At 44.0% G+C, this 19,724-nt stretch overlaps 1 long non-coding RNA gene across 1 annotated transcript; it reads right to left on the bottom strand.

The window, feature by feature from the left end:
* Positions 1-1,857: 1,857 nt before the first annotated feature.
* LOC311259567 lies at positions 1,858-11,064 on the bottom strand. Its single transcript, XR_014622916.1, has 4 exons — positions 10,900-11,064; positions 3,730-3,838; positions 2,397-2,447; positions 1,858-2,308 (listed from the first exon to the last, which is right to left on the bottom strand). It is a non-coding gene; the product is annotated as an uncharacterized lncRNA (long non-coding RNA).
* Between the last annotated feature and the right edge of the window lie 8,660 nt (positions 11,065-19,724).

The raw sequence follows: 19,724 nt of genomic DNA, 5'->3' as shown, positions 1-19,724 counted from the left end.
TTTTGATTGTTTGCTTTGTAAATGCTTCCTGACCGGGACATCCTTGGAAAAGAGATTGTAAATCCCAATGGATCCTTCCTGGATAAATAAAGGTTAAATAAAAAACCAAGGGAATAGATGTTTTTAGTGTGCAACCGATGTGACTCAGAGTACTGAGGTAAAAGCTGCTGCTGCAGTCAAATACTGACTGAACCTGCATCTCCATGAATATTACAGAGGGAGAGAACATAATGAGTTTCTTTATCGAAGTTAATGTTGGTTTAAATCCACTGAAACATTTCTCCTGACAAATTACAGGACTAAAACAAATACGCTGTCGTGACCAGGACGAACATCCTGCTACGCTACGTGTCATGTTTCACCTGGTTCAACATGTATCTACATGGAGCTGTTGACATACGTTAAGAATTTGAATGTTTCCAGGAGACAAAGCTTCAGTCGACAGGATGACGGCTGGAAGCTGTTTGAACTGAAGATGCTGCCGGACACTTTGCATCTGCTGATGTTTGTTCAGTGTTGACGGCTGCTCTGTGACGGGTTCCACTAATTGTAGATAAAGATGACTTGGCCCGAGGGAAATACTCCGTCAGAAGAATTTATTTTTGCTTCAATCATTTACCTTCGATACCGCGTTCACCCAGTGGAAATGTTAGGATCCCAGTTTCTTATGTTCTCGTTTCCTGTTTTATTTTGAAATTGTGCCCTCATGTGTCGCGTCTTGCTTCTCAGTTCCTCCTGTGGGTTTTTTTGTCTCTTCGTGTCTCCTCGTGTCTCCTTGTGTCTCCTCTTGTCTCCTTGTGTCTCTTCGTGTCTCCTCGTGTCTCCTTGTGTCTCCTCTTGTCTCCTTGTGTCTCCTCGTGTCTCCTTGTGTCTCCTCGTGTCTCCTTGTATCTCCTCTTGTCTCCTTGTGTCTCCTCATGTCTCCCCGTGTCTCCTTGTTTCTCCTCGTGTCTCCCAGTGTCTCCCCGTGTCTCCTCGTGTCTCCCAGTGTCTCCTCGTGTCTCCTCTTGTCTCCTTGTGTCTCCTCATGTCTCCTCGTGTCTCCCAGTGTCTCCTCGTGTCTCTCTCTTCTGGTTCCTCTGTGACAGGTTTTACTAATTGTAGATAACAATAATCCATAATTCACCTTGAATGCATCAAACTAAAGTAACGAGGCAGTTTGAAGCTGTGAGGAGGAGAAAGTTCAGATGTTTGTGTTCAGATGTGGAGAGGGAAAGTCTCAGAGACACTCAGGTACAGTACAGATACCTGAGACATGTACTGAAGGACAGTAATGAAGTATTTGTACTTCTTTGCTTCCACCATGAAGACGATCTGGTTTCAAGAAGAATTGTTGAATTCAACTAACAAATACGACAGAAAACACAAACGACATTTTATGATGAAGTGTGTGATGATGTGTACTTCTGGGTTTGGATATGACAAGTTCAACGTTCATTTCACCCTCTTCCTCTTCCTCTTCCTCTTCCTCCTGATCTGATTATTCCGGTCGGCGGTGTGTCTGCCGCCTCGCGTCATTATAAACCTGGATTTCTGTCGGAGCATCAGGATTTTCCAGCTCAGATTCCCACCGAGGAAAGGGACGTGTTTACCAACCACACACACACACACACACACACACACACACACACACACACACACACACACACACGCACACACACACACACACACAGACACACACTCTTATAAAATGCCTTCATCACACACATGTGAAAATGTAAATGGGCATCTATTCACACACAGTCGAGGGTTAATGTGATATGCAGGATTTCTATCCTTAAAAAATGTCCCTGTAAGAGAGGGAAGCCTTCTTATAACACACACACACACACACACACACACACACACACACACACACACACACACACACATGTTTATATACACGCACACAAAAAGGGATTATTATTATCACACACACACATATGCAGGAAGCTTAAAGCTGTTTTTTTAACTCACACAGTAAAGTACACATATCATGACACACAAACACACACTGACACACACCAGGGCTTATAAGTGACTTCCTCACACACACACACACACACACACACACACACACACACATATAAACACACATGTATCCCCTGTGTAGTCTAATCTCAGGGAGAGGGGAGCAGGCTGAGATGCTAAAGCAGCAGCAGACGAGGATTTACAGCGTCGTCTTCCTCCTTCTCACTTCAACTGACACACACACACACACACACACACACACACACACACACACAAAGCCTGTTCAGCACATGCATACAATATGCAGTGGCGGATTTAAGAAATTTGGGGCCCAAGGCAAAGGCAGGCATGGGGCCCTCTGAAATGAGAAGACAACACACAAAACAACAGGTCGATTATACAGACACATACGTTTTAACAGAATACACATGTATTATGTGTTTTACCTGTTGTCCCTCTCTTCCTGTCCCTTTGTCACGTTGTCTCTCTCCCTCATTCTGAAAACAAACACACAAACACAGTATCAGGCTCTGACCCAGTGGTGAAGTGTAAGTATATTTACTCAATGATGATTTAATGCTAATATTTGTGATAAACTGAAAGAGTCTTCCTTTGTGGGGCGACTTCTTCAGCCAAAACTCTTTAAAAAACCGTCTTGGGCCGGCTGGAAAATACATCATGACAAGACTTCAGTGAAGTTAGTTTTAAGTTGGATATTCGACATTCGCAGCCACTCCAACATTTCAAGTGCACCCGTATTACAGACTTTACAGTAAACACACGGAGAAGACGGCTACAGCGTGTACCGACTTCCTGTTTTCAAAATAAAAATGTGGGATATTTAAACCAGAGATACTGTGTTTAAAGCTATTGAGAAGCTATTGAGCTGAGATGCTAATATTTACATATAAAAATGTATGAACAGATGTAAAATGTAAAAACAAGAGGCGTATCTCATTCAGCCAGTGTAGTTACATGATCCCAACAATGATTAAACAGGACACAGGATACAATGATTGCATCCTGCATGGATTTCAGCTCGTCACACTGACGGAAACAGGAAGACACAGACAGTTACGTCAACACCGAGCAAGATAGAAAAAGTGTCCTCTCTGTTAGCTCTTACTACAAAACATGTATTCAGGGACACGCATCAGTTGATCACATTTTGAACTGACATTGCTGCAGATGTAAAAAATGTACAGAGGGTCATTTTTATAATCTATTTTACAAGTGAAGTCCCAGCAGCTGAGTCAGAGCTTTAAGGTCTGAACATTGAATGCAATTGTATAAATCACTGGCTTCACATCTTTGATCAAGATTTTGACCCATATCATTTTAGAAATGTCATATTTGACCTTTTAGAGTTATCTATCCCAGCTATTGGTCATTAAACGAGCCTTGGCATGTGGCCCATTGAAACACTGTGTCCTTAACAAGTTTTTTTAATTTCATTTAGATTTGAATACAGTTCCTAAAAGTGAACAGTGTATCTCCATCTTGGGGGTAGTAGTTGTTAATAACTTCTTTAAGTTACATAGTTTCTGATGTTTTCTCAGCCTCTGTAGCAAATAGAAACGAAATTCAAAGCTCGGAGACGGTTTCATAAACACTTAAACGTTCCTCGTCGTCACTTTAAGGTGAAAATATTAAAAAGGTGCGTTCAATAATAATCGTGCTGTGACCTCACCTGAAGGATGAGCGACACAGAGAGCGACTCATGTTTCATTGTGTACAATTTAAACTGAAAATGTGAATTAATTTAGTCATCGTTTGTACCTGAAGACAACGCTGGAGTGTCTGCAGGTATTCCTCCTTTCTCCCGACCTCAGAGTCAAAACCCACTCACAGGAAACATCATTCAGCAACACTGACGTTAAGACGGACGCTGAAACGATAAAAGTGATGAGATGAAAATAGGATTTTTGGAAAGTGAGGGGAACATATTGCACAGTGCTGCTAAAATCTTCATTTTCCCATTTATTGTATTTTTATCTGAATCCTCTGCTGCTGCCACGATGACTCAAGATTAGATGAAACTTTAATGATCCCTGCGGGGAAATTGTGTCCCTGTGTCTCTGCTGCAGTTATATAATACAAAGAGCTTTTACTGAAATAACAAGCAGCCGCCTCAGACTCCGAGTGTCGGTAGAAAGAGAAAGTTACTTTATCTTATTTTAGTTCAATGATAAACCTCTTTAAACTCATCAGCAGGGTTTTTATATATTTCACTGGAGCTCCATCAACAGTGCGACGCCACCACTGAACCTCAGCGACTGATGAAGGAGGTTTTATTCCAACGCAACCATCAGTCAGAAGCTAAACTACCAACAGTCACCTCAGCAGCAACTTTAAACGTGCTCTGTCTTTTGGCGGCGCCGAGTCCAACCGAGCCGCGACAATTTGCTTTTCCATCACCAGTTTTCCTGCGACGACTTGAGCCGTGCCGGGCCCGACCCGCCTCCGAGCGGGCTGCGGAGACGTCTCACGGCCGCCGCCGACAGTCAGACATCGTCTCCACTCTCACGTCAGCGCAGGAAACCTCTCGTCCTGCTTGTTCTTTCAAACATCTGCTGAGCTTTGCTGCTTCATGTGTTCACCTTCAGCTGGTTCAGGAGTCGTGTTTAGTCACTGCTGCAGAAGACACAACATTTCCTGTAACGCTGCTTCATAATAAAAGCTTTTACACGACTTGATAACGGGGGGCTTTTATTGTGAAGACGTTACAGGAAATGAAACGTGTTTGTAGCTGAATAAGCCACTTTGTTAGCGATTCTTCGACTGTACGGCGGGGATCGAGACAACAGCGTCCTTAGTTTAAGACACACCTTCAAGCAGGCAGCCCAGCTGTGATGGAAACAAAATCCCCGCCAAACCGAGCAGAACCGGGCCGACAGACGTGTTGGAAAAACGGCGTTAGATCAGAAACCAAACATCTTAAAGACTGAACGAGACGTGGCCACCGACGACTTTCTGAAAAGTTTACAGTTAAACAATCAGCTGCATGAAGGTTTACTCTCGATCAAACCCAACGTCTTCAAAATATCTCAAGTGTGACGCAGCTGTGCAGACACACAGCTGACCTCTGATCAGTCTGTACACACACCTGTCTGTCTCTCACACACACACACACACACACACACACACACACACACACACACACACACACACACTCTGACCTCTAGCTGCTGTAATCACAAACAGACGCCGTGTTGAGTGTCAGGATGCAGGAGGACGAGGCAGGTGCTACAGCGCCCTCTGCAGACACACAGAGAGAACTGAAGTCAGCAGGTTTGTCTGTCTGTCTGTCTCTCACTGTCTCACCTGCAGGACATCTATCCAGGTGTGTCCACCGTCACCTCCTGAACACAAATGAGATCAGAGCTGCAGCTGTGAGACAAAGGTCCTGCTCAGTGTTTCAGTCGGCTGTCGCACATCAGTGGACGTAAACGGTCCAACCGTCGTTATTCTGCCTCAGATCACAGCGTCGGACAAGACTTCAGTTATTTCAGACAAAAAAACACACAAAAAACTAGATATCTCAGGGTGACACACTGCCACACAAACACATGGAGGGTATCAACACGTGAACACACACACACACACACACACACACACACTGAAGTGATTCTGAGAGCAGAAACATCGAATCTGTGCGATGAGAAGAGACAGACGGCCAGCGAGCGACTCACACAGACACACACCGATGTGACACCACCACACACACACACACACACACACACACACACACACACACTGGTAAGCGATCATGCGTGTAGCTCAGAGGCCTGATGTGACATATGTGTGTGTGTGTGTGTGTTTTACATTTGGTTTTGTTTCTCTCAGTCTGATTCATCTACATCAAAATAAACTGTATTTGATGGTTTTCTTTATAATTTCTAACACAAACCTGTGTGTGTCCCTAAATCCTAAAAACATCACAACTCACACTGCAACTTTTTAGAAAAGCTGCTGCAAAATCAGACGTTTCAGGCAACAATCACAGAAAAAGTCTGTGAAGTCCTGGAGGGACTGATGAGCGCCCCCAGGGGGACGGAGAGGGAGGGCGTCCGTCCTCATCGCCGACTGTCTCGGTGTGTTTCTACGTCTTAAATCGGGCTCAAAGGTTTGCAGGCTGGTAACAATCACAACCATGAAAAGGCGCCGAAATAAAGAAGGAGCTTCGATTTGAGCGTCAAACATTCAAATCCACACGTTCTTTAATATCACAAACGTTTCAAACCGGCCTCTGATCCGAACTCCTGCTTGTCAGATGTTCGACAGCTTCATCACCTTCCAGTGTCCCTGAGGTTTCATTCATCCGATTTATTCATTTAATGTTTTCAAATGTCTAAAACATTCTCTAAGTGAAGCAGGTTTGGTTTGAACAGTCAGGTCGACTTTCATTTTATCTTTTTAATGAGTTTTTTTCTCGTCACTTTCTCGTCTCTTGTTGTCTTCGGCAGCCGAGCGCCTGTGAACGCACCATCCAACTGAAAATCACCCTAAATTTTTTAAAGTTTGCTTTTTTTTTGCTGTAAAACCTGAAAACAAGGAGCCTCCATCTTGTGTCCCTGTGTGCATATTATATTTTACAACGTGTGCATGTGTATGTAAATAACTGAGTGTTTTCACTTGAAGGGAGATCAGAGGATGCACAAAGGTGTGTGTGTTTATTAAGTGTGTTAGTGTGTGTGTGTGTGTCCCTCTGCTGTCACACCACGCCCCATGATTCACCTCCTCATTACCCATCAGCCCTATCACACGGCCGACCCGGCGATGGTTACACAGCCGAGTGAGCGAGCGACTCGGCCTTGTTGAAACGCAGCTTTTGAAGCTGATGCAACACGATGGACGAGCCCGGCTGCTGCTTTAAAACAAGTGAATCCAATGTTTTTTTTAAAGCGCTCAGCGAGAAAAAATCCAGTCAGAAGAGACAGAAGGAGGAGGAGGAGGAGGAGGAGGAGGGTTGAGATGTAGAACATGAAGAAGACAGGACAGACAATCACTTTGTGTTAGCGGCTGAACACAGACGGTGCAGGAGCTCGTCCTGGCTGCATGGCCGTGGGAAGGAGGGGGACCGAGGGGGCCGCAGCACCCTGGAGCGAGGCATTTATGAAAACCATCAATTGATAATGAAAAGACTGAGTACAGAGAGACAGAACATGGACTGAAGTGTCCACAAGATATGAAAACTTGATCATGAAGCCTAAAATTGCAGCGCTGCCTGACTGGATTTACACCTGAGTGACGACGTGTGATCAGATCTCACGTCTCCATCACCGAGACAAACAGACACAACAGATGTTTTTTACACAAAGAAAGAAAAAAGTTCATGTAGAAGATTTGCCGAATTTACCAGACGGCCCAAATATTTAAGAATTTGTCAGAGACTGCTTTGATTAAAGTTAATAAAGCTGCTCCTTACAACACAACTCACTAAACTGAGCAATTTCTTAAGGGAGTCTGGTGACTTTTTACTAAAGTGACAAAGTAGCTTATATTAGCTACTGATTACTGTGCTTGTATATATTTGTCAATAAAATGCTGCCTTCTCTCATAAATTTGATGTAAATGATAAAATCAGTTGACTGTGCTCAAACAGCTGCAGCTGTGGGCGGAGACGAGGCACTTGATGAACCTGCTTCAGCTGTTCAGCAGAACGCTGCAACTCTGTTTTACTGTGAAGCTCCAGAAATGTTTGTGGACTACGAGACTTCACCTGACTTTATATCATCAGGAGGAGATGATGGCTGAGCCTGACTTTATATCATCAGGAGGAGATGATGACTGAGCCTGACTTTATATCATCAGGAGGAGATGATGGCTGAGCCTGACTTTATATCATCAGGAGGAGACGATGGCTGAGCCTGACTTTATATCATCAGGAGGAGACGATGGCTGAGCCTGACTTTATATCATCAGGAGGAGACGATGACTGAGCCTGACTTTATCATCAGGAGGAGACGATGGCTGAGCCTGACTTTATATCATCAGGAGGAGACGATGACTGAGCCTGACTTTATCATCAGGAGGAGACGATGGCTGAGCCTGACTTTATATCATCAGGAGGAGATGATGGCTGAGCCTGACTTTATATCATCAGGAGGAGACGATGACTGGGTTTGTATTTTTGGTGAACTGTTCCTTTAAACCTGCTGCAGTCAGTGTCAGTGTTGACGCTCTGTGATTTGAGTTTTAATGCATCACTCCATCAAATCCAAACATTCTGCATGTCTTGTGTGTTACTTTATGAATGTTCCTCCTCAGACGTTCGCTGGAGAACACGTGAAGATGTTTTACAGCTCCATCAGATTTACAGTCGAGTGAATGTGAAAGATGGTTATGAAACGTATCAAGGAGAGCATTCAGATCTCCTGATGGAGAGGAGACGTAACGACCTCGCAGCCTGCTGAGGAACGTGAATCAAAGAGAAGTGGAGGTGAAATAAACGGCAGCTCAGGAGGTTTTCACCGACCCTGAACCAGCTTCAAAGACCGTCAGACGTTTTTCATAAACGTCCTCATTTATCCTTCAGATCTTCAGATTTCTACAGGACTTTCACTTCTGCCTTCAGAACCAAACCTCTCGAACATCAGGAGGATTATATTATATTATAACTATACATCAACAGATAAACAACAAAGGTTCTCATCAGCAGAGCACAGGATAGAAACACTGAGTATCTTTGATTCAACTTTTAATATTTCAAATTAAAAAATCTCAAGTGCTCGAGTAGAAAATATGAATATTTAATAAATATTCTGATTCTGTAGTTCACAGATTTGTTTCAGTGCTGTAAAAAGTACTTAAAGTCATACTTTAATTACTCGTACAAATAGTACTGGAGTAAAAGTTTCAAAGTATCTGATATTAAATGTGAACCGCCGATCAAAAAATTTATTAGTTTAGGCCCTGATGCAGGATGTAATCTGTAAAGTAACTAGTAACTAAAGTTATTAAACAAATGCAGTGGAGTGGAAGTATAAAGTAACAGAACATGGAAATACTCAAGTAAAGTACACGTACCTCACAATTGTGCTTGAGTAAATGTACTTAGTTACATTCTATTACTGCCAGTTTGAGTGTAACACACACACACACACACACACACACACACACACACACACAGCAGTGTTGTTGTGCTGAGCAGCAGATTTGCACTTTTTATTTCATGTAGCGATGCTGCCCTCATGTGGCAGCAGGCGGTACTGCTGAGTCTCACACACACACTTGGTACACTCTGTACCAACACTACTGCAACTACTGCAGTACTGTTACTACAACTGCTACAACTACTGTAACTACTGCAGCACTGTTACTACAACTACTGCAACTACTACAACTACTGCAGTACTGTTACTACAACTACTACAACTAACTGCAACTACTGCAGTACTGTTACTACAACTACTACAACTAACTGCAACTACTGCAGCACTGTTACTACAACTACTGCAGTACTGTTACTACAACTACTGCAACTACTGCAGTGCTGTTACTACAACAACTGATGAGACACACAACAACAACATTGTGTGTTTTTGCCTCGACAACATGTGGACAGAAATATAGTGAGGACCATGTAGGGAGCTGTGGGTAATGTGTGTGTGTGTGTGTGTGTGTGTGTGTGGTGGAGCATGGCCGAGGCACATGCAGCACACACATTTTCACTACTACAGCTCCTCAAGCAGCCAATCAGGTCGCAGGAAGGTATGAGGAAACAGCCAATCACGGCTCAGACTGGATATGATCCTGCTGCTGTTTGTATGAGTCCAGAAAACGTGTTAATGTTTACAACACGCTGCACACACACACACACACACACACACGCCTGCCTCCAGGAGTATGTGTGTGTGTGTGTGTGTGTGTGTGTGTGTGTGTGTGTGTGAGGACATTTTGTCCTCGTCTTCGGGGGAGACTTGATTTTTGGGTGAAGAGAAGCTTCAGCGGATATTAAACGTGTCCTGCTGTAAATACTCAGCTTCCTTTTATTGGTTTACTGTTTGATAGTTTTTACGTCTTATGGCTGTTTATTGATTTATTGATTGATAATTATTATTGCTTTATGGGGTCGGTGTACAATCTTTTATACAATGATAACTGGATTAAACACGTGTTTTCATCGTTCTGTTATATTTAGTATCATTTAGGTGAAAACATTACAACGTGTTTAGACCATAACAGCACTGCATCAACACACACACACACACACACACACACAGGGCTGTGTTGATGAGGGTGTGTACAGGTACAGGTGAACTGGACACACTCAGCTTCATTAGTCATGTTTCCATGAAGCATTTTGAAGAATATACATTAGAAATTATATGGAAACGGCAAAATTTGACAAAAAAACGTCCTTGACTAAGCAAAAAAAGTTTGTTCGCTCGCTTGAGGTGTTTTTTGTCTTTTGTGAATCAGTTAATGCGTAAAATGTTTGATGGAAACATCTAATGAAGTGAGCGTTCAGCTCACGTGACTGATCAGCTGTTTCCTGTCTGCATTATAATCATTTCCTGTCTTCGTCGTCTCCAGACAGCACGAACACGGCTGATGCCAGCTGACGTGCAGGAACAATTACAACTTCCCCTATCGAAGTAATTCCTGGCGACCTCTCTCCATTTTGGTTTGTTTACATCCAGCCTCTGTTTACTTCCATAGCCACGTAGCTTACACCGCGTCATCCTCCGACCAAAGTACTCTTTACGCGACCTCACTCTGTCCATGTTCACAGTTAAATATGACTGCTGTGACTCTGCTGCCGGCCCCGCTGCTGCTCAGAGTCATCGCCTCCGGCAGTTTATAGTCGAAGCGTCCGTCGTCAGACTGTTGGTTTCTTTTCTGAGTAAAACGATGGTGGGGGAGTAAAATCATCTGACCACAGTGTGACACCAGCAACACCGACAAAATATAAAACACAGTAAAATATAAAATGGCGTCTGTTACCTCGCGTTGTTTTTCCTCCTCTGAGTCGTTAACATGCGAGGAGGCGTCACTTTGTTACGGTCAGCAAAGGTTTTCCTTCACTTTTGGCGTCTTGCACCTGCAACACATTAAAGTCTGAAGCTGGAAGTTTCAACCAGGAAGCGCTGACCTCTGATGTTGTCTGGAGCGCGGGAGGATAATCTGAGACAGGTGAAACAAATCAGGGCCATCACGAAGAAAAGGTGGGACTGACAGGAAGTGTGAGGCAAAACACGACACGAGGAGCGTGAACTTTCAACATAAAACAAGGAAATAAAAAAAATACAACGACACAACGGCTGGTTGTTGCCATGACAGCTGCATGTCGCTGTGGCAGGTTCAAACTTTTTTTTTTTTACCAAATGATGATTTAATTAATTAATTAACAACATGTTTTATGAGCTCTTTGTATGTTTCATATGCAAAAACCTTTATATGTAAACGTAACAGTTCCCTCTCAGATGTAGTGGAGGAGAAGCAGCATGAAAGAAAAGACTCAAGTAAAGTAAAAGTATCTCAAATGTGTACTTCAGTACTTGAGTAAATGTCAGCTGAGTAAAACACGACGCCGACACCTCGAGGCTGTTACAGAGCGAGTTCAGCTCATCTGAAGGCTGCGAGGTCGCGCCTATCAGCAGCACCGAGATTAGATTAGAAAAATAAAAGCATGCGTAACGTACATACTGTGACAGCCTGTACAGGACAGTCAGTGTGTGTGTGTGTGTGTGTGTGTGTGTGTGTTGCCTCAGTGTAATGGCAGCAGGTCATCTGGTTCACTGACATACCAAACATACTGAACATGTCTGCTGCAGCTATAGGCCGACAGCAGCAGCGTCGCTCACACACACAACACAGTGTAACACAACGTAACACAACGTAACACAACGTAACACTGTCCCAGAGGGAGAGCTCGTCTCCACACCAGACTCCACTCACATGTCTTATAAATTTACACTTTTAGCTTCACCACTGATCAGACAAATCATCAGTGTGATGTTGGTTCTGTTCACGTTGACACTGGGACTGTAACACATGTTTGCGTCTGTGCGTGATAATGACGTTATCAACAGGTTCGTGCTCCCTCATGGACCTTATTTCATAAAACCTTCGTCTGGTAGTGATGAAGAGAGACAGACGATGTATTGATCCTGATTGAACTGTGTCATAAATCACACAGATAACAGGTTTGATACGAGGCTTAATGTCGGACCAGTGATACCACATTTCAGCACCAGCTGTGGCACGAGGCTCAGAGGAACATGACGAGAGCCGATGACTGGTGGCAGCGCTACAGTCCATCAGGTCAACTGTGACGACAACAGCTCAACTGAACGTCTTATTTTAAAGTGTAACACTTTAATACTTCAGCCGAGTGAAACTGGAGAACAGGTGCGTTTTCCACAACACACAAAGGTTTCACAATAAAAGCCTTGTTAAGAAGTTAAGAAGTGAAGTGTTTCTGCGTCACTCAGTAACGAGGCAAACCAACACAAAATCAGCTACTAACGCTAATGAGCTGCAGCTAACCGCCATCAACCTGTTAACATTAATAACAGTCTGAGAGTCCTCGTTTGTGATAATATGTGAGCTGTTTGTCAGCTAGCTTTATTCTGGAAGTCAAATCGGACGTTGTATAATCGTGTTGTTGCTAACTCGACCGCGCAGAGATAGTTGGAGGGTTGGAGCTGACTAAGCAGCTGTACTCGAGAACATGTTGACTCAGACGCACTGAGTAAGAGTCGTTATAAATACTGCAACCTGTGCAGCTGCAAACATCTCAGTCACCTGTCGCCATATTTCTGTTTCTGCCGCAGGAGGACGGCGTCCATCTTCTTCTGAAGCTCTGATTGGCTCAGTTATCTCTCCCACCAGGAGAACAGCTGTCCATGAGCTCGACGCTGCTTGCTTCCCTGAAAAAAGCAGAAATCTGGGCAGCGGTTCAGAGACGAAGACTAAACAAACAGATCAGTGGACTTTGCAGCATCACGTTGTGAATGTGCTCAGCTTCTATATCGGGAGTCCAAACAGTCAGTCAGCAGTGTGATGTTTCAGCAGCGACACGCTGCCAGCTTCCTAGAAGAACGCAGACAGTTTGAGGGACAGAAATAGCCTCACTTCAGCTCCGCTGCGTGGAAACGAGACGGGTCGATGCCGGCTGACGCTCGGTCACTGTTTGCTCTGTTTGAGATCTTTGGTCCCTGCAGAGACGGAGGAGGGTGTCGATGTGGAAACACGGCTGCAGTGGCTGTTTTACAACATGTCAGCTTCCAAGGCCACAGAGCCGCCGGTCCAACCCTCTGACTGATGCTCCATCACATTTAAATACACAAGTTCACTCACAAGTGCTGACAGAGGGTCACCTGAAGACCTGTAGGAAAAGTGAAGTCCAAGTTTGAATGTGGTCTTCTCAGTCATTCCTCTGCAGACCGGCTGATTCGGGGTTTTTTAAATTTACAATAAAGCAAAGACTTAATGAAGCCACAGAATAAGAGGAGACACAATCACAAATAATACAATCAGCAGCAGGAAACTTTATAAATGTCTTTTGTGGAGGAGTGTTTGGTCTGAGATGTGAACCTCTGACGTATCTGTGGTTTGCAGAAACGTTACCTGCTCACATTACGTCCTGAGACTGGACCGCAGAAAGAGACGTCTTGGTTCAACTCGGACGCCGACGTCAGGGACGCTCCTCCACCCTCCAGCGCCTGAACACGACGCCGCTGTAAACCTTACAGATCGATCAGCAGGAGATGGACGTGCAGATGTTTGGTGAGTTGACCGTCGCAGGCGCCACGGCTGAAGGTTTGACTGCTGCAGATGTCGTGCTGTCATGTTATTGGGGATTTTTTGCAGCGTTGAATGAAGAAATAAACTGCTAACGATGGAATAATTACACACTAAATAATGTTAATGAGATCTTAAAATAAAGGTTTGACCTACGTGGCGCTCCTTGCTGTGGTTTGTGCACATCTCATATCCCAACTAACTTAATACTTCTGGCTGCAGACTTGTGTTTCCTGAATTAGCAGCACACGTGTGCACTAAAGTAGCCTCTGGCAGCCTCAGCTGTCATAAATCACAGGATGTTGCTCTCCCTGCACTGCTGCTCGATGAGAAACAGAAATAAAGATGGCAGTAAGATGCAAAGATAACGTTCATTCATCGGTCAGCTGGACTTTTGAAAGAAACTCACAAAAGATTCAACCAGTAACTCTTTGTGTGATCAATGAGGACAAACCTGGAGCTGCTGTTTATTCTTGAACCTGGAGGAGCAGGAGGAGCAGGAGGACGAGGACGAGGAGCAGGAGGACGAGGAGGAGGAGCAGGAGGACGAGAGGGGGACGACCGCTGTAGTCGGGGCTCAGAGCCAGTTGGCTCCTGGAGGGACAGTTGATGAAATATCGGAGGGCAGGAGGTTTGTTTGGCTGCGTATTCTTGTTTTTTTGTAGCAGGGCAGTTACTCGTGTTCACGCAGCAGTCAGGTCAGCGTGTGCAGTGACAAAAACATTTTGATGAATAATAATCTTTAAAAGTCAAAATACGATAAATACATTTCACATGTAAACAGATCCTCTCCTTAAAGGAACAGTTCACCCGAAAAATGTCAAATTCAGTCGTTATTATCTCCCACAAACATTTCTGGAGCTTCACAGTAAAACAGAGTCGCAGCATTCTGCTAAACAACTGAAGCAGCTGGAGATGATTTAAAACAGAGAAACAACCAAGACATAAATAAAATACTACAGCAAGTTCAGGTGTTCAGCAGAACGCTGCGACTCTGTTTTACTGAGATGATGACTGAGCCTGACTTTATATCATCAGGAGGAGATGATGACTGAGCCTGACTTTATATCATCAGGAGGAGATGATGGCTGAGCCTGCTTGTTCATAAATCATTCACAGCCTCGTTGATTTATTGAACATTTTATCAGAAACAGTGTTTTCAGTTCGATGATGCCTCATTTGCATGTTTTAATATGTCTCATGTCACTGCAGCTGCATCCAAAACTGATGATCCTCTGTAGAGCGTTGTTATGTCGGACGGAGGAGACGAGGCTGAAATCATGTTAGGAGTCATCCAACTCTCTGCAGCCACTCATGTTTGTCCTCTCTCTCTCTCTGTGGGCCGTGTGCTCGCTCTCTCGCTCTCTCTCTCTCAACAACATCAACAACATTAAGCCTTTGGGCTTCATTACCAGGAGAGAGTGAGTAAAGAGGAGGAGGAGGAGCATGAGGAGGAGGAGGAGGGGGAGATTCTCAGAAATAGTAACTGACTGCCACAAGTGCATCGTCCACCAACAAGCAAACAGAGACGAAGTCCAGACGTGCAGGTCAGAGACACTGGACTGAAGCCGGCTGCAGACTGAAGCCGGCTGCAGACTGAACACACGGTCCAGTTTGATTTAATTCTCTTCTGTAACAAACAGAAACAAACCTCCAACCTGCCGTTTGTTCATATGTTGCAGTCGTATTCACCTCCTGTCATCTGTAAGAGATCTGGAGAAACAATAATAAAAACCGAACTCCACCGATTAACGTCTGCAGTCACTGTACATTTAAACATGACGGCGCTCTCTGCATGGAGCAGGACATGATGAACTGTATTGAGACAGTTAATATGAAATAATCCCACAAACATGAAGAGTCTGATGGTGCACACAGCACCATGCAACCACCATCAAGAGCAGACAAAAACAGAAACACATCTGAGGAGTGTTTCCTGAAGGGGAAACCAGAAGTACTGATGTATATACTGATACTGAACCAATGAAAGATAAATAACTTCAGGGTTGTTTCAGCATGTTAAAAGACATGAGGACCAATATTTTTATTTATTTAACATCTGCAAACGTCACCCTGCTGGATATTTTTAGGGAGCAGTGGGGACACTGTCCAGCCGAGACATCAGGACATCAGCAGCGACTAAAACAGGAAGATATTTAAAGACAAACATATGTTTCTAACACAAACTGAGCAGGTTTCTGTGCTCGAGCCCTTTGAGACGAGAGGAAACGTGAATCTGTGTAGTTTCTGTTCGGACCACACAGAACACAACCTGCTTATATTTAATAAATATAATATATTAAATGTCACGACCTCAATGTTGTGTCAGTTTCCCCTGTGATATCAACACAGGATCGAACGTGTTGACATGTTTTTTAGGGACAACGCTGTTTTATCCAGATAACTGATAGTTAAAGAAGAAATCTTATTACAGGAGCTGAGAAACCATTAAAGGAGCAGTCTGTAGTTTTATTGAAGAAATGTTAATGAGCAGAGAAAGATCTTCATTGGCTGATTGTAAACAAACTAAATCAACAAACTCAATTAATACTGTTTTACTTTGTTTATATGTGGCGGACCCTGCCACCTCTCCAGCTTCAAACAGTGCTCTGGGACCTCACTGTGTGGAGGTGCAGGCTGATTGGCCGTGGACCAAACCACTGTGAGGCACATGGAGCACACACACACACACACACACACACACACACACACACACACACACACACACACACACACACACACACAGTCATAATCAGTCACTTGAGCCGGTATAAAACAATAACAAGAGGGAGGGCAAACACACACACACACACACACATTTGTAGCAGCTCCCAACAGATTAGGAGTGTGTCACCCTCCTCCTCCCTGGAGTATTTCCCATGATCCTCTGCTCCTCGTGGCTTTTGTTTTGACGCCGTGGAGACTCACTGCTGCTGCGAACAAGGAAACACACGGTCAGTGTGATGATTCAGCTCCGACAGGAAACATGACACACTCACTGTGTCTTTTTGTTTTTGTGTTGTTGTTTTCAACCAAATCTTTAAAAGTCGTCACTGTAATTTATTTCTGGCACCGCATCCTGCTGTCTTCTTCAGTCGATGGTCTGGTAGAGGTGTCAACAGTCCTCACGTCCTGTCCTCCAGGAGAGGCTCAGGCACTTGTGTAAAAACAGACTCTGGTGAAAGTAGAAGTACTGATTCACCTTGTTTACTCCAGTAAAAGTAATAGAGTACAGGCTCTGACATCTGATTGGCTATGATAGCAGCTGGTTCCTGGTTGATCTCCAGGCTCTCTGTTGTTATTTCATGGCAACAAGCCGCACCCTGCTGTGACCCTGATCCACTGTACCACACACACACACACACACACACACACACACACACACACACACAAACACACACTCAGTGGATCCTTGTTTCCAGACATAAATCCATCTGCAGCTTCAGCAGCACAAACTTTTGTTTTTGTTCTTTATCACAGAACAAAGAAGGAACTCGACGTCTTCAGACGGCAGAGTCGCACCTCCGATACACAAGATGTGCTTCATGGCTTTGGCACTGGGAGGCAAAAACATGATGGTTGTAATGGACAAGAAGACTGAAAAGAGAAAAGAAGAAACAAAACATATCAGGTTACAATCTCGCAGTTACATAAAACACATGTATACGTAGAAAGACCTAAATAAATAAAGAACAGGAAGCTGCAAACTCTCTCCACAACATGTGACACTGCAGAACGTCCTCCAGGTCCGCCATCTTTCCCCCCACCAGGTCGTTCTTGTGCCCAAAGAGTACTTTTACTCGAGTAGTACTCTTTTCAGCTTCTCAACCGGAGGTGGAATGACCGACTGTTGTTATTGTAGCTACACCAGCTGATAACACTGCAGTAGGTGGTATTTTTTTGGACTCATTTAGACACGTGTTAGCAACCGCTGACCGTTTTTAACACACGGAGGAGCTTTATAATTAAACTGTGGACATTTAATGATGGATTTTATGTCGTAGAACAAAACGTGTAAATATGTTCAGCCTGTGGTGACCTCACACCTTCTCACACACATTTAACTGGAAACACAGTCAACACACTCACTGACTTTGAGACGAGGGAACCGGATGTGCTAACATGCTAACATGCTAACTGGTATCTGGGTTTTAGGACTACACCTAACCAACCCAACCAACGAAAGTGACCAATCAGAACCAGAGAAGGGCGGGTCTTAGCGAGGAAAGCAGCGGGATCCATAACGAGGCATTGCTAACAGATTTTATGCTAGCTTGCTGATAAGGCTAACATTAGCTCCATGAGTTGACTGGAAACGTTCTCATGGTGTCTTAAACAAGCAGCTGATGGCTACATACAGCTAATCATGCTGAAAGAGCGATGCTAAAGCTAGCCGGTCCCACACGATCCGTGTTTGAAACTGAAGCTAGCAGGATTCTTCTTGTATTACGCGGCAGCTCTACAGACCGGTTTGTTGGACTTGAGGGTAAAAAAGTCCAAAAGATGAACCGTGGGCAGAACTTCCTCATGAGTCCGTCAGCAGTCACAGAGAAACAGGACGTCTGTTTTGTTTTTCAGGAAATCGCTGTGAGCTCGACCTCCTGCAGAGAAGAAGAAGCTCAATGTGATTCATTCACACACACACACACACACACACACACACCATGGGCTGAAAACACCGTGTGTGTGTGTGTGTGTGTGTGTGCAGGATTATCTCCATGGTTTCTTGGCAGATTTCTGCTCAATGTTTTGACAACGACTCTCAGAGAAAGAAGGATGAAATCCTAACATAACAAAAACACCACGTTTACGTGTGTGTGTGCGTGTGTGTGTGTGTGTGTGTGTGTGTGTGTGTGTGTGTTTCACTGCCTCGTGCTCGGATTCAAATGTTTCATCTGAACAACTTTTACAACAAAAGCATGAATCTGTCAATCATCAGCAGAACTGTGATTAAAAACATATAAGATAATTAAATCAAGAGCTGATCCTTCAGAAAGATCTGTTTGTTTGTTTGTTTGTTTGTTTGTTTGTTTGTTTACACTCCTGGTTTTAAGTTGCTGAATGTTCAGCAGGTTTCTGATCTTTGGCTTCAGCTCGCCCTCAGCGGATCTAAAGCTCTGTGATTGGTTGTGATTGGCTGAAAGGCACCTTGGGAGCTGTAGTTGACTTCATGAGTTTCAGTGTCTCCTGCCAGATACAGTATGTTCAAACACATCATTATAAGTTGCTCGGCTGTGGTGTGGGCGTCACTGTGGTTTAGTGTGTGTGTGTGTGTGTGTGTGTGTGTGTGTGTGTGTGTGTGTGTGTGTGTGTGTGTGCATGTGTTAGCCAGCTTCGATCCTTCATCTCAGAGCAGCGTGTTCAAACATGGCCGACTGACTGCAGATAACAACAGAAACCAAAAGAAAAGACACAGTGTACCTGCTCTAATCACTGCACTGCTGTGTGTGTGTGTGTGTGTGTGTGTGTGTGTGTGTGTGTGTGTGTGTGTGTGTGTGCATTCATAGTGCAGCATATCATTATATGACTGCACATACTGTCATAAATCTTCAGAAAGTAATAAAGTTCCAATAATACTGAATCATTTCAGCAATAAAGTCATTATCTGCACATCGTGTGGCCACAGAAGAGTGTGTGTGTGTGTGTGTGTGTGTGTGTGTGTGTGTTATATAACAGTACACCACCCTGGTGTTTTGACCGTGCCCAGCTCAGCAGAACATGACACAACAGCTGTGTGTGTTTTATCAGTTTTGTCTGAAACGAGCAGAGTTCACTGAAATATTAACTTTCCCTCGAGTTCATCAAACTCTGAGCGATCAAATGTTCTGCTGCTCTCAAATATCAGCTTTCATAAGAAGACTGGGATTACACACCATGTCAGCGTCCTCCGCTCACCCCAGCTCATCTCTGTGTTACTGAAGTGCTGTTTGTACACGTCTTGTATTTTTACATATTTTAAAGAACTGATGGACATTAAAGATTGTTTTCTTTAAACTTTTACTCCAGGAACAAATCACTGACTT

This window comes from Pagrus pagrus (genome assembly GCF_965226575.1).
Source record: "Pagrus pagrus genome assembly, chromosome: 7".
Lineage (NCBI taxonomy): Eukaryota > Metazoa > Chordata > Actinopteri > Spariformes > Sparidae > Pagrus > Pagrus pagrus.
This window is presented reverse-complemented; position numbering and strand designations above follow the sequence as displayed.